Source organism: Heterodontus francisci, unplaced genomic scaffold (assembly GCF_036365525.1).
Source record: "Heterodontus francisci isolate sHetFra1 unplaced genomic scaffold, sHetFra1.hap1 HAP1_SCAFFOLD_99, whole genome shotgun sequence".
NCBI classification, from domain to species: domain Eukaryota; kingdom Metazoa; phylum Chordata; class Chondrichthyes; order Heterodontiformes; family Heterodontidae; genus Heterodontus; species Heterodontus francisci.
The window spans coordinates 1,746,863-1,754,281 of NW_027141580.1; positions in this window are offsets into that span (position 1 = coordinate 1,746,863).

Sequence of the window (7,419 nt, forward strand, 5' to 3'; positions counted from 1 at the left end):
TGGTTTTATGAAAGGGAAATCATGATTAACCAATTTATCAGAGTTCTTTGAGGGAGTTATATTTGCTGTGGATAAAGGGGAACCTGTGGATGCATTTCACCTAAATTTCCAGAAGGCATTTGATAAGGTGCCACATCAAAGGTTTTTGCAGAGCGGCTCATGGTACAGGAGGTAACATATTTGCATGGATAAAAAAATGGCCAGTTAACAGGCAACATATAAATATAAAAACATACAAAATAGGGGCAGCAGTCGGCCATTCTGCCCTTTGAACCTGCTCCGCCATCCAAAATAATCATGGTTGATTGTCGAATTCAGTACCCTGAGCCCGCTTTTTCCCCATATCCCTTGATCCCTTTGGCGTTAAGAAATATATCAATCTCCTTCTTCAATATATTTCATGATGTGGCCTCCACTGACCTCTAGTGTAGAGAATTCCACAGGTTCACCACCCTCTGAGTGAAGAAATTTCATCTCAACTCAGTGCTAACTGGCATACCCCATATCCTGAGACTGTGACCTCTGGTTCTGGACTCCCCAGACATTGGGAACATCCTCTCTTGCATCTAACCTATCCAGTCCTGTTAGAATTTTATAGTATTCTATCAGATACCCTCGCATTCTTCTAAACTTTGGTAAATATAGGCCCAGTCGACCCAATCTCTCCGCATGCGTCAATCCCGCCATCCCTGGAATCAGACTAGCAAATCTTCTTTGCACTCTCTCCATGTCAGGAGCATCCTTCCTCAGATAAGGAGACCAAACTGCACACAATACAAAAAGTCCTAGGTCTCAATAAGACCCTGCATAACTGCAGTAAGACATCCTTGCTCCTGTACTTAAATACTCTTGCAATGAAGGTCAACATACCATTCGCCTTCCTAATTGCTTGCTGCACCTGAATGCTTGCTTTCAGCGACTGGTGTACAAGAACACCCAGGTCTCGTTGCACCTACCCCTTTTCCAATCTATCACCATTCAGATAATAATCTGCCTTTCTGTTTTTACAAGCAAAGTGGATAATCTCACATTTATCCACGTGGTACTGCATCTGCCAAGCATTTGCCCACTCACCCAACTTGTCCAAGTCACATTGGACCCTCTTAGCATCCTCCTCAGAGCTCACTCCATCCCCTCCCCCACCAGCACCCCCCTCCCCTGCCACAGCCTAGTGTCGTCTGAAAACACCGAAATGTTACATTTAGTTCCCTCACCCAAGTCATTAATATATATTGTGAGTAGCTGTGGCCCAAGAACTGATCCCTGCTTTACCGCAATAGTCACTGCCTGCCAACCAGAAAAAAAAATACCTGTTTATTCCGACTCTCTGCTTCCTGTCTGTCACCAATTCTCAATCAATACCATTATCATAACCCGAATCCCATGTGTTTTAATTTTGCTCTGTAACCTCTTACGTGGGACCATATCAGAAACGTTCTTAAAATTCAAATTCACCACATCCACTGGTTCTCCCTTATCTATTCTACTAGTTATATGATCAAAACAAAACTCCAGTAGATTTGTTAAGCATGATTTCCCTTTCGTAAACCCATGCTGACTTTGCCCAATCCCGCTTATGATTTCCGGATGTTTTGCCTTCACATCCTTTATAATAGACTCCAGCATTTTCCCCACTATTGATGTAGGGTTCACTGGTCAGTAGTTCAGTGGTGTTTTTCTCTACCTTCCTTTATTGAAAAGTGATTTTTATTGAAAAGTACAAGATTCTGAGGGAGCTTGACAGTGTAGGTGCTGGGACGATGTTTCCATCAGTGGGGGGATCTTGAACTCGGGGACATAGATACAGAATAAGGGGACACTCATTTAACACTGAGATGCAAAGGAATCTTTTCTCTGAGAAGGTAGTGAATGTCTTGAATCCTCTACCCCAGAGAGTTGTGGATGCTAGATCACTGAAAGTATTTAAGGAGGAGGTGGATGGATTTATGAAATATCGGTTAGTTGACGGCTATGAGTAGCTGGCACAAAAGAGGAGTTGAGGTCTGGGGCAGATCAGCCATGATCTTATTGAACGGTGGGGCAGGCTTGAGAAGCCGAATGGGCTACTACTGCTCCTATTTCTTATGTTCCTTGGTTCGTATATCTCTCCTGGTAAACATAACATCTATTCTGGATCGGTAATCATAGTTTTCCTTATGTAAGACAGACATATCTCGATTGCTCTGTTGTCTTCTACTCGGTGATTTAGGTAACGTTTTTTTGTTATAATTGTTGGATATCATTATTACATATTTTAACTGTCACAATAATTAAATCTAAAATTTGGATTTTCTACTAGAAACAAGATTGTATTTTATTTCTTGGCCTAGTACCACTAAGGCTGCGATTGACTGGCACACCGCTGTGAATTGTATGTTCAGTCCTTTAATAAACTTCTATGTAGTTTAGAACTTATACTGTCTCACATGGTCTCCTTTATCGCTAACTCTCAAAGTCATCACTGTGCAATCTTTGGCGAGAGGCTGCATTTCAAAGGAGAGATTCCCAGAACCTTATAATGTCCAGGTTATTAAATTTTGGCTTAAGCCTGTTAAATTAACTATCTGGAGGACAGTAATACTATCAACAGTTTCATTTCCTTTAAGGAGAGTTATATAAGGGTTTCAGAACTATTCAAGTGACTTAAGATTTGTCTCTCGCAACCTTAAACGAGACTGATCATCTGCGAGGTATGTCTAATCTAGAATAATCCCCAAAAGGCGTTAGGATTACAATCGTCCACACAAAACAACTGAGAGCAGCCCAGAAGCGGGTCCCAGAGTTTTCAGCCCATAAATGTAGTATTTATCCACAAACTTGAAACAACTGCATGACACAGGGCGACACAGTGGCGCAGTGGTTAGCACCGCAGCCTCACAGCTCCCGGGACCCGGGTTCGATTCCTGGTACTGCCTGTGTGGAGTTTGCAAGTTCTCCCTGTGTCTGCGTGCCTTTTCTCCGGGTGCTCCGGTTTCCTCCCACAAGCCAAAAGACTTGCAGGTTGATAGGTAAATTGACCATTATAAATTGTCACTAGTATAGGTAGGTGGTAGGGAAATATAAGAACAGGTGGGAATGTTTGGTCGGAATATGAGATTAGCGTAGGATTAGTATAAATGGGTGGTTGATGTTCGGCACAGACTCGGTGGGCCGAAGGGCCTGTTTCAGTGCTGTATCTCTAATCATAATCTAATCACACCAGTTGGTGATCTGGAAGTACCCTGAGTGATGGAGGCAGGTGGGGCCACCACTCTGTTTAGGAAACGGCACTACGTCTCATTGACAGAGGAGTACAGGCATGACAAAGTGCAGCGAATTAGGGGCAGGAAATGGCCACAAAATGAATAGAAGGGAAGCCTGGTTAAGCTTTTTTTTTAAAAGCTAAAGGGCTGTGAACGACGGGTAAGAGGTGAAAGACAGCTGTAGGTCGAGAAATACACATGCACAATGAATCTCGCCCACAAAGGGAGGTTCCTCCGGGTCAACAGGTGACATTGGTAGAACCAGATCTAAATTAGCAGAAGGAGTCAAACTTGCAAAAAAAAAACAGTCAGCTAAGGGCAAGGCGTAGCCTTTGGATTATGGGATATAAAGGGGCAGGAGAAGATTGAGGGAACTCCCTGCAGGACAGGAGTTCAAACACCAGCCTACGTTTCTCCTCCACCTCCAGTGGATCGATTCGGAGCTCGACACAATTGCTTATTTAATAAAAAAGATACTTTTACGATAGCAAAATGCTGCAGATTCTGAATACCAACTTGTGTGAATTGATTCTCTCTTTTGCTTTTAGGAGACACTTTATTGTCCCTGTCTCCCTCCAATTCCCCATGGCTGGTCACTGTCAGTTGTGCCTCTCCATTTAACCTAGTCAAATGATGGTTGGGACAAAATGCATCATGTTTGGGCAAGGTCAGCCGTGGGTCTTCTTGGGGGATAAGGGACTCAGAACAAAGGAGTTGTCTGTTTGGATGACCTGCTAACTGATCTGGTTGAGTGTTCCTTCTTCTCAGATTCTGTCTCCCTCTCCTTTAAATCTGCCAAAATCACCCCTCTCTTCTAAATGCAACCCTTCACCCTTTGCCTTTGAAAATTATTGCCCAATCCCCGACCTTCCTTTCCCCATGACAGTCGTTGAACGTGCTGTTGCATCGCTAGTCTGTGCCCATCTTTCTATTATTCCATGTTTGAATCACGCCAATCATGTATCTGCCCTTCTCCCAATTCTGATCCGCTCTTATCAAAGTTGCAAAAGGCATCCTATGTGATGTGAACAAGTATACACTATACATCCTCGTCGTTCTAGATCGGGCTGCTGCCTTTGACTCTGTTGATCATACCATGCTACCCCAGTACCTCTATGCCATCACCAAATTCATTCGGACTACACCCACCTTGTCACATTCTTATGTATGTAATTCTATCCAGACTATCTCTTGCAAAGTTTTCCCCTCCCGCTACTGCAATGTTACCTCTGGTATCATTCAGGGATTTCTACTTGGCCACCTCCTGTTTCTCAGCTACATGCTGTCCCTAGGCAACATTATCCAAAAGCTCTGATTCAGTTTCTACATGTCCTTACGTGATACCCATCTCTACCTCACCACCTCGGGACTTCTCCATTGTTTCTAAATTATCAGACTACTCGTCTGTCACTCAGTAATCCACAAGCAGAAAGTTCTCCTAATTGAATATTGAGAAGAAAAAATCAATTGACTTCCGTCCCTGCTTCGAATTCCACCCCCGAGAAATCATTTCCAACTCTCTCCCTGGCAACATTTTGATGCTTAATTATACAGTTTACAAAGTTGGTGCTCCATTTAACATCGAGACAATCTTCTGACCACGTGGCCATGCCATCACGTAGAGCATCTATTTCCACCTCTGTAACATTACCTGGCTTTCCCCTGCCTCAGCCCACCCACTGCTGAAATTTTCAATCATGCCCTGTTATCTCTCGACATGACTCTTTTAATGCATATCTCGTTGACCTAAACATACTATACCCTCCATAAAATTGAGGTCATGCAAATCCTTGCTGCACATGTTCAAGCTTGCACTAAGTGTCCTTCAACCAACAACCCTTCAGCTCGCTGATTTTACATAGGCTACCAGTTAAGCAACGCTTCGATTTAAAATTGTCATCATTGACTTCAAATCCCTCCATGTCCTCCCTCCTCCCTATCTCTGTAACCACTTCCAGCCTGACAACACTCCCTATCTCTGCAATTCCCCAGTTCGTGGAATGCACTGAAATATACACAGTTTTCTAATTTTGGCTATTTAACATTCCCACAATTTTAATCAATTCATGACCGGCGGCCATGCCTTCAGTGGCTGGGCCCTAAAGTTTGGAATTGTCTCCATAAAATTCTCTCTCCCTCGCTTTCTCTTTCTCGCTCTCCCTCTCTCTCTCCCTCTCTTTCTCTAGCTACCTCCGTCCCTCTCTGCTACTTCAGCATATTTTTAAAAACCATAACTTTTGCTTTTATCTAAGTACTGGCCACCTGTCTATGTTATCAGTACGTTGTTGGTATCACATTTTGCGATATCATGCTCCTGTTAAGTGTGAATGGATGCTTTGTTATGGTAATGGAACAATTTAAACATAATTAGTTATTGCCACTCCAGAATTTCCTCTTTCTCAACTTTTGTTTACGGTAACCCAAAAACAAAGGCCAACCCGACCATTAACACTAACTCAGGAGCTGTTCCTGAACCAAAAAAACACACAATCTTAAACCCAACACTAATTATAATATTCAGCCATACTTAACCCGAAGTGGAAACCCGAACCCAATCCAAACTGGAATACTGAACGTAAACCTAATTGTAATGCAAAACCGAAAAAGAACTGTGAGCCGAAATCTAACATTAAATCTAAACTTACATCGAAACCTACCCTAAACCTAAAACTAACACTTTTACTACCCATAATCCTAATCAATACTGTAAGTAAACCCTCACCCTAGCTAATTGCAGTCACAATACTACCTAAAGTCAAACATAAACCTAAGAACAACAGGACCCCAACTTCAAATCTAACTGTAATTGTAACAGTAAACTTAGCCAAACAGTTTCCCTATCCATATCGTTTTCCCTGCACGTAACTCTAGCTATAATAACACTCAGCATGATTTAACCTGGAAAACTATGTATAACAGCCGTCCTAGCACTGTCCCAACGCTAAGTGTAATACTCAGCTAAGTGTAATAACTGTAACCCTAAGCCTAAAACTATGTGTAAGACGACTCCTAATTTTACTGTAACACAAAAACTAAATAGAACACTAACTCTGACTGTAGCCCTAAACCTACCTGTAAACCTAACCCTAACACTACACCTGACTGCAATCTTAACATGAACCTTAATCCTAAAACAAACTCTTACACCAATGCTAAGCATAATCCTAAACATACCTGCAATTTAACCTGAAAGGTTCACTGTAATCTTCACTGTAACCCTAACCCTAACCCTAATGTCTACCGCTAAGTCTAAGTATGAACTTTAACCAAACCTGGACTATAAACCTAACTGTAACCTCGAGCCAAACACTAACCCTAATCTCAATACTAACCCGAAACCTAACTAAAATCCAAAACCTAATCCTAAGTGCTTCACACACCACTGACCACCTCTATGCGTTTGCTCATTATCTCTCGAGAGAAGCAGGCCAAAGAAGAAGAAGAAACCGAAGTGTAAAACTATTCCCAATTTCACTGTAATCGAAAACCTTATCCTAAATATTATACTAAACCTGACAGTAACCCTAAATGTTGTTAAAAAGGTAACCTTAACACTAAATATGAATGCAATTCCAATACTAACCCGAACCCCAAGATTAACTTTTACATCAATGCTATGCATAAACAAAAACATACCTGTAAACCTAACCTGAAAGGCAACACTAAGCTTAATTGTAAACCTAACTCTAATTCTAACAGTACCTGTAAAGCTAACTCTAAGCATTAACCTAAACATAGCACAAACTCTAAACATAACTGTAAATCCAAGCCTAATACTTACCATAATCCCAATGCTAACCCTAAACCTAAATGTAATCTTAAACCTAATCCTAACCCGATACCTAACTCTAACTGTAAGCCTAACTCTAATCCTCACCGTAACCCTCGTCATGTTTTTGGCTTTATTGAGTTACCAATCTTCTTTGCGTGGTTGCTGTGTTACTGCAATGTAGAAAACAGAATATGGTGGCAGCTGGTGTTGTGTGGGTATTTGAATTGAAACTATAGTTGGCACCCTCCTCTCACAAAATAATTCCAGTATTTGGAAGTTCGGTGATGCAACACACACATCTGCAGATCTTACAACTGCGTGGAAGTCTTTCGGTGAGTAATTCTGCAACAGTGTAGGCATCCAATGCACAACAGATCCACGTAGTTGGGACACAATTCTTTGTTT